The sequence below is a fragment of the Myotis yumanensis genome, unplaced genomic scaffold (genome assembly GCF_028538775.1).
Source record: "Myotis yumanensis isolate MYYU_CA2020_CCGP unplaced genomic scaffold, mMyoYum1.0.hap1 SCAF_2, whole genome shotgun sequence".
Taxonomy (NCBI): domain Eukaryota; kingdom Metazoa; phylum Chordata; class Mammalia; order Chiroptera; family Vespertilionidae; genus Myotis; species Myotis yumanensis.
In genome coordinates, this window is record NW_027223753.1 from 97,571,880 (window position 1) to 97,579,264 (window position 7,385).

Sequence of the window (7,385 nt, forward strand, 5' to 3'; positions counted from 1 at the left end):
AACTTTTTGGTGTATGGGACAATGCTCCAACCAACTAAGCCACCTGGCCAGGGCTTAAGTAATCTATCTATCTATCTATCTATCTATCTATCTATCTATCTATCTATCAAAAGCCAGGGTCCGTGACAACCAAAACGAGCAGAGACCAGAACACCATGGCACCTTGCCCAGGGTGCCCTCCACCCCCAAGGAGCAGTTAGGGACGCCCTTAGACAACGTGATAGGGTGCGAGTTTGATGGGGGAAAGTCAAAGAAATAGGGGGGAAGGTCTTAAGGGTCTGCGGGGTTGGGGTGGTTGGCCCGGGGTAGGTTTGGAGTGTGCTGGGGAAGGAAGAGGAAGATCCGATTGGAAAATGGCTCAGCACAGTACCTTTCTCATTGCAAACTAGGTCGGTGCCAGCAGTGGACTGAATGGGCAGTTGTTTCATGAGTGCGCTTGGGACCGACATGTTCATGGCAGCAGCAGTACTCCCAAAACTTCACTGATTCCAATAGTTCCAGGGTAAAAGAACAGGGAAATCCTCTCCAACTAGAGGTCCTGGATGTTGCAACGTGACTGAAGGAAACACTACTTAAGGAGCAGCTAGAAAAACCGGAAGTATGCGACCAGAGGATTGTGGGATTGTGGAGGATGCCTGGGCGCCTAGAGCTGGAACGTGAGCCTGTTAGTAAGCATGTACATAGTCAGCCCTATAGTCTTCAGTCTCGTAGTATTTGGACGTGACTTCTGGTGGGAAATTATTTGTTTGTTACCTTGGTTTGAAGCAGAGGACAAGAGCTGTGAGTACGACCAGCTCTATGAGGAGTACACACGCACCTCCCAGGAACTGCAGATGAAGCGCACTGCAATCAAAGCCTTCAATGAAACCATCAAGATCTTCCAAGAGCAGGGCCAGACTCAAGAGAAGTGCATGCAGCAAGGAGTATCTGGAGCACTTCCGTGTGAGGGCAATGAAAAAGAGATGCAGAGGATCCTGCTGAACTCAGAATGGCTCAAGTCTTGCATCTCTGAGATCCAGAGCCACACAAAGCTGGAAAAGGAGCTGCAGATACAAGCCTTGACAACCTATGTAAGCACATGAATAGCCTGAAGCCAGACCTCATGCAGCTGTACAAGATCCAAGACCAGTACCTGGTATGGTCACCCAGAAAGGCGCCTGGCAGAAGAAAATCAACGAGTGGTTGGGAATCAAAAATGAGACTGAAGACCAGTACGCACTGATGGAGGATGAGATGACCTCCCCCACCATAAGGAACGAACCTGGTATGTGGGCAAGATCAACCCCATGCAGGCTGAGGAAATGCTGAACAGCAAGCGGGATGATACCTTCCTCATCAGTGAAAGCAACCGGTGGGGCTGCTATGCCTGCTCTGTGGTGGTGGGCAGTGATACCAAGCACTGTGTCATCTGCTCGGCCACTGGCTTGGGTTTTGTGGAGCCCTACAACCTGTATGGGTCTCTGAAGGAGCTGGTGCTGCATTACCAGCACACCTCCCTTATGCAACACAACAATGCACTTACCATCACACTGGCACATCCCATGTGAGCCCAGCCCCCCCTAGCCCCCTCACAGCCGGCTGACTCATACAGAGCAGGACTCCATCTTTCTGTCTGCCTGTCTCTCTTTGTGAATCTTTCTCTGTCTCAGTCTCTCTCTTGCTTTCTCTGAGTCTCTTTCATCCTGTCACTCTTTCTAACCCCATCTCTGTCTTCTCTGTCTCTCTTATTCTCTGTACCTCTAAGTCTCTGTTAGAGGAGCATACCTCCTCCACCCCATGCCCCCATTTTCCCCATGGACACTGCCCTCACCTGGCTCTGCCTGCCCCCGCCAGTTCCTACAGTTCCCCCAAACTTCCCCTGCCTGTGTGCCTGCTATGCTCACAAAGGCCCCTGGGGTGCTCAGCCCCAGCCTGGTGCCGTGCTTTGTAAGCCATATACCTGGGGTGAGGGCAGGAAGAAGGCAGGAAGGAACTTCACTGGGCCACTTCCAAGAACCTCAGCTGTGACATTGGGGCCTGGCAGGTCCTGCGGGTCCCACCCCACAGACCCAACTTCCCCTCCAAACCCTGAAGTGAAACCCGCACCAGTTTCCCCCACATGGAGCTGCTGCACAGAAGCCCTCCTCCCCCAAAAGCAAAATTATTGAAAATAACCTCAAGAGCTGGGCCCTATCTGACCCCAGGCTTCCCAGGAACCAAGACTGCTGCAGGTACTGCTGGGCCAGCCGAGATGCACTGCTGCCCTTGGCACCTCCGCTCGATGCAGTTTCAAGGCTTCTCTTTGATAATTTTGAGTTCTGATTTTGTTTTCTTGACTGTAAACCCATTTTCTCCTCTTTTGGGACAAGAATCCTGGTTTTCTATGCTGCCATGGACCCCCCTCCTGCCTGCCCAGCTAAGCTGGCAGGTGGGTTTTGTATGGTACATTGATACTGATGTGGATATAAAACATTGAACTCAAAAAAATAAAGGGGGGAAAATGGGATAGTGACAAATAAGAAACTTTGGGGACAGTGAAGGGCAGTTTGTCCAGATTGTTAAGAGCTAAGAATTAGAGTATAATTTGCATAGAAATCCTGCTAATAGCACCTGATGCCTGAAATCTGAGCACTCTACTTTTAGGTTTTCCAATTCAAGTTTTTGGAGACTGTCTATTAAAACATTCCTGGTTGAAAAGTGTTTATATAGAAGCCCATAAGAATTAAGTATTTGCTGTGTTTACCATGCTTAACTCTCTTTAAGGAATATGGAATAATGTTAAATGCCTCATGTTCTCAAGAAGCTTGACTTTTAAAATAAAAAAATAAAGAAGAAATATAAATTTTAAAAATAAAAAGGAAGAAGCTTGAGTTTAAGAGGTGATCAGGCAGGCAGGAGAACGGTTAGGAGCCAGCAGTCCCAGATTGTGAAAGGGATGTCCAACTGCCAGTTTAGGTCTGATCCCTAAACTGGCACAGTAATTGTGCCACTATGTTGAGGATAGTAGAGTGTGATGGTGTTTGAAGGGAGCTTATACATCAAACAGTAGATGCTTCACTGACATGTGACAGCATTTCCTTGTATATACACTTGAGTATTAATTGGAGGCTTCCCCACTATAAATCAGCAAAAGGAAAACAAGGAAAAATGCCGGGACTTACCAGCAGACCCTGAGCGATGGATGAATGATTATTCTGACACAGGTTTCTGTGAAAGAGAGGCTACAGGACTGCTTGACTTGAGAAACCAAATAGCCCCATTCACCTGTCTCCTTAGGCTTTTATTGTAACAACAGCTTGAACTAAAATTAACCATTAGATACTATCAGTAGGGTAAGCATCCTTGAGAAAGCACATGCGTCTGCAGTGTCCTTTAAGCAAGGACATCTAAAGACTAAACATAAAGTTTCCAGTAAAACACCCGGCGGCTCCAACTTATTTGGAAAAGTCCAAGCAACAGCAGCCACCTTCAGGCCAGCCCCCCTGGAGGTTCCAAACTTTCGGAGACTTCTCTTTACCAACTTTCCAACCAAGTCCCATGCTTCCCCACAGAAAGACTGCTCTGCATCAGAGATACTTCTAATTTTATTTAGCAGAACCACACATATTGCTTGGAAAATCCAGGGCACTGTGATGCTCAAAGGGTTCCTTCTCACTTTGGTTCACAAACATTTAATATTTTGTATTTATCTTCCCAGGAGTTTAAGTTCCAGAACTTTCCCTGTGGTAACCTAGAGATGCTCCGAGTACTGATTATAGGATGCTCCAAACATAAAGAATTTAATAAGTTCTTTAAGGTCCCAGCTGTGCATTATTTGAGTAAATCAATAATGAGGAAATTATTTCCTTCAAACTTGAGTCTTATTTTCCTATAGCCATTATAGTGCAGCTTCTAATAAAGTCTTGTATTTGACTGTTAGATTGATTTCCTGAGCCTGTGGTGAGAAATTATATATATTCATAAGATTATTCAAATGTCAACTTCTTTTGCTGGTTCATTTCTCAAGGGAAATCTCATGTAGGATAATAGGGGCTGTACCCTGACACATAAGCAGCAGTTAATGGTGACTCCAGGTTATTTCATACCAATGACAGTGCAAAAGAGGGTAATGAGCTAGGACAACCCCTGAAAGGAAGGTAACCATGGAAATTCTCTCTCATGCAGAACATAAAATCAAGCTTAAAACATGTTACTTAATGGAAGTCATTGTACTTCCTGTTCAAGCTACATTGCTGTCAGCACTTTGTATATCTAGATTCAGGTCAGAAAGTGCTTGTGACCTCACTTGTTGGTAATTCAACTCCCCTTGGCTTAGTCTGTGGTAAAGCAATAATAAATAGAAAGTATTGATGTTGACAGATGGTTGTATTCGGTAGTTTTAAATTTTAAAATATATTTCATTTTATTTTAAATTAATTTAATAAGTAATGGGTATATTTACTTAATTGAAATATTATGAGGTGTGTGTATATATGTGTAATTTCTTCTAACTGAAAATCTTATAACCCTATCTATAATCTGACTCAGGGCAGATTATAGTCAGACCTGTAACATAAAATACCTGTTAATTAGATGAAAAAAAATCCAGAATGAGGACTTCTGAATCTCTTTTCTATTTAATGGTTCTGCAAGGAATGGATTTAATTTGAAACAAAATGGATTTAATTTTAGGAAAAAAACAACAACATCTTAATGGTTATGTTTTACAGTTGAAAGATGCTTTTCCATATATTATATTTTAAAATTCCTGATAGTAGTGCTGTAATGTTTATATAAAGGCACAGATATAGTTACCACCCCCAACTAGTGTGCACTTTTGCTTCACAATTTTTGAAAAATTAAAATAAATGTCACCTAAAATAAAATCAGTTTGAAATCAGAATCTTATTAGGGCTGAGGAAACCTTATAGATGATCACAATGATGGCTTTAAAAATAAAGTGTTTAGGGACTGAGTTCCAAAGAGGTGAACTGAGACTTGGTCAAGATTGTGCAGCTACTTAGTAGCAGAGCCCCTGTTGACCCCTTTTTACTTTATCTCCTACTTTGTATTGCAGTTCAGATGTTTTTATGAGGGGTCTGAGAAAGATAGAAGATTTTCTACACAAGCATTTCTATATACCCTTATTTCTTAACTTTTAGGAAAAACAGTAATTCTTTACCATTTGATTGACAAAACTCATAAGCATCACTAATACATTTTCTCAATCACTTTTATGTCATTCACTTTGCATGAAGAGATGTATCAGCACAGATCCCCATCTGGGAATGTTGAGAAAATTCAGTGAAGAGATTTGCATTAATATTAGGACAATTCTGAAGAGGTTTATTAATAAGATGTCCAATTTCAAGAAAGAGAAGCAGGAAAATGTAGATGGTTTAAAATACATAATAAAATTTTGAAAAGTGATTCTGTGTCAAAAATACTGAGTTAAGCTCTGAATTTAAAACAATCTTATAATCAGGATCAATTTTAAAGAATAGTGGACAGTTCCTATAAGTAGCCTTATTAGTAACTAGAGGCCCGGTGCACAAAATTTGTGCATGGGAGGGGGTGTTCCCTCAGCCCAGCCTTCACCCTCTCGCAATCTGGGACACCTCAGACATCCCTCTCACAATCCAGGAACACTGGCTCCTAACTGCTGGCCTGCCTGCCTTCCTGATAGCCCCTAACCACTCTGTCTGCCTGCCTCATTGTCCCTAACTTCTCACCTGTCTGACTGATCACCCCTAACCACTCTGCCTGCCTGCCTGACCACCCCTAAACACTTGCCTGCCTGACAGATTGCCCCTAATAGCCTCTGTCTCGGCCCCACCACCGTAGTTTAGTCTAGAAGGATGTTCGGAATTACATCTGGAAGGTAGTTCGGCTCTCTGGTCTAATTAGCATATTACACTTTTATTATTATAGATAGTTACTGGAAACCAGTGATCAACATTGGCCCAACTTCATTCTGGACAGATAACAGATAGTCACGACAAATTGAACTATCTTCTTTTTCTAAAGGGGATTATTAATGATTTTGCCTAAACACTAAAATACATTAATTGTGTATCCTGGGAAGAATTTGAAAGGTATTAATTTATGAATTCCAGAGATGATATTAATGTCAATAATGTGACAGCTGTGAAGAGATGTGAAACTGAGTGGAGGAGCAGAATGAAGAAAAGAGAATATTAAAAATGCAGGCTCAGTGGGTAGAGCATTGGCCTGTAGACTGAAGGGTTCCAGGTGCAATTCTGGTCAAGGGCACATACCTTGGTTGCAGGCTCGATCCTGGGCCTATCGAGGCACGTTCAGGAGTCAACCAATTAATGTGTCTTTCTCACATCAATGTTTCTCTCTCTCTGTCTCTCCCCCTTTCTTCTATCCTTATGCTTTGAATAACTATTTCTGTTTTTTAAAAAGGTTATTATTTTTAAACATCTTTATTTTATTTTTTTCAAATTTATTTAAAGTTTTAAAATATTTTTCTCCTTAATTTTTTAAAAACCTTTATTGTTGAAAGTATCACATATGTCCCCCTTCCTCCCCCCCCCATTGACCTCTTCTAACCCACATCCATACCACACTCCAGGTCTTCATTGCCCTATTATTATGTGTAGATGCATGCAAGTCCTTTGGTTGATCTCTTCCCTACCACTCACCCTCCCACGCCTTCCCTCTGAGATTCCACAGTGTGTTCCATGCTTCTATGTCTCTAGATATATTTTATTCATCAGTTTATTTTGTTCATTAGAATACACATATAAGTGAGGTCATGAGATACTTATCTTTCTCTGACTGGCTTATTTCACCGAGCATAATACTCTCCAGGTCCCTCCATACTGTCTCAAAAGGTAAAAGATCCTTTGTTTTTACTACTGCATAGTATCCCATGGTGTAAATGTACCACAGCTTTTTTATCCACTCATCTACTGATGAGCAATTGGGCTGTTTCCAGATATTAGCTATTGTAAATTGTGCTGCTATGAACATAGGTGTGCATACATTCTTTCTGGTTGATGTTTTAGGTCTCTCAGGATATGTTTCTGGAAGTGAGATCATTGGGTTAAATGGCAGTTCCATATTTAGTTCTTTTAGGAAACTACATACTGTTTACCATAGTGGCTGCACCAGTCTGCATTTCCACCAGAGGTGCATTAGGGTTCATTTTTCTCCATATCCTGCCAGCACTTGTCATTTGTTGATTTGTTGATGGTAGCCATTCTGACAGGTGAGGTGGTACCTCATTGTCATTTTAATTTGCTTCTCTCTGCTGATCAGTGACTTTGAAATTTTTTTCATATGTCTTTTGGCCCTCTGTATATCCAATTTGGAGAAGTGTCTGTTTAGGTCTTTTGTTCATTTTTTAATTAAATTGTTTATCTTTCTTTTGTCAAGTAGTATGAGTTACATGTGTATTT

At 42.0% G+C, this 7,385-nt stretch overlaps 1 pseudogene; it reads left to right on the plus strand.

Moving 5' to 3' along the window:
* The first annotated feature begins 674 nt into the window (after positions 1-674).
* On the plus strand, positions 675-2,787 carry LOC139002502 (phosphatidylinositol 3-kinase regulatory subunit beta pseudogene; annotated as a pseudogene).
* Positions 2,788-7,385: the final 4,598 nt, after the last annotated feature.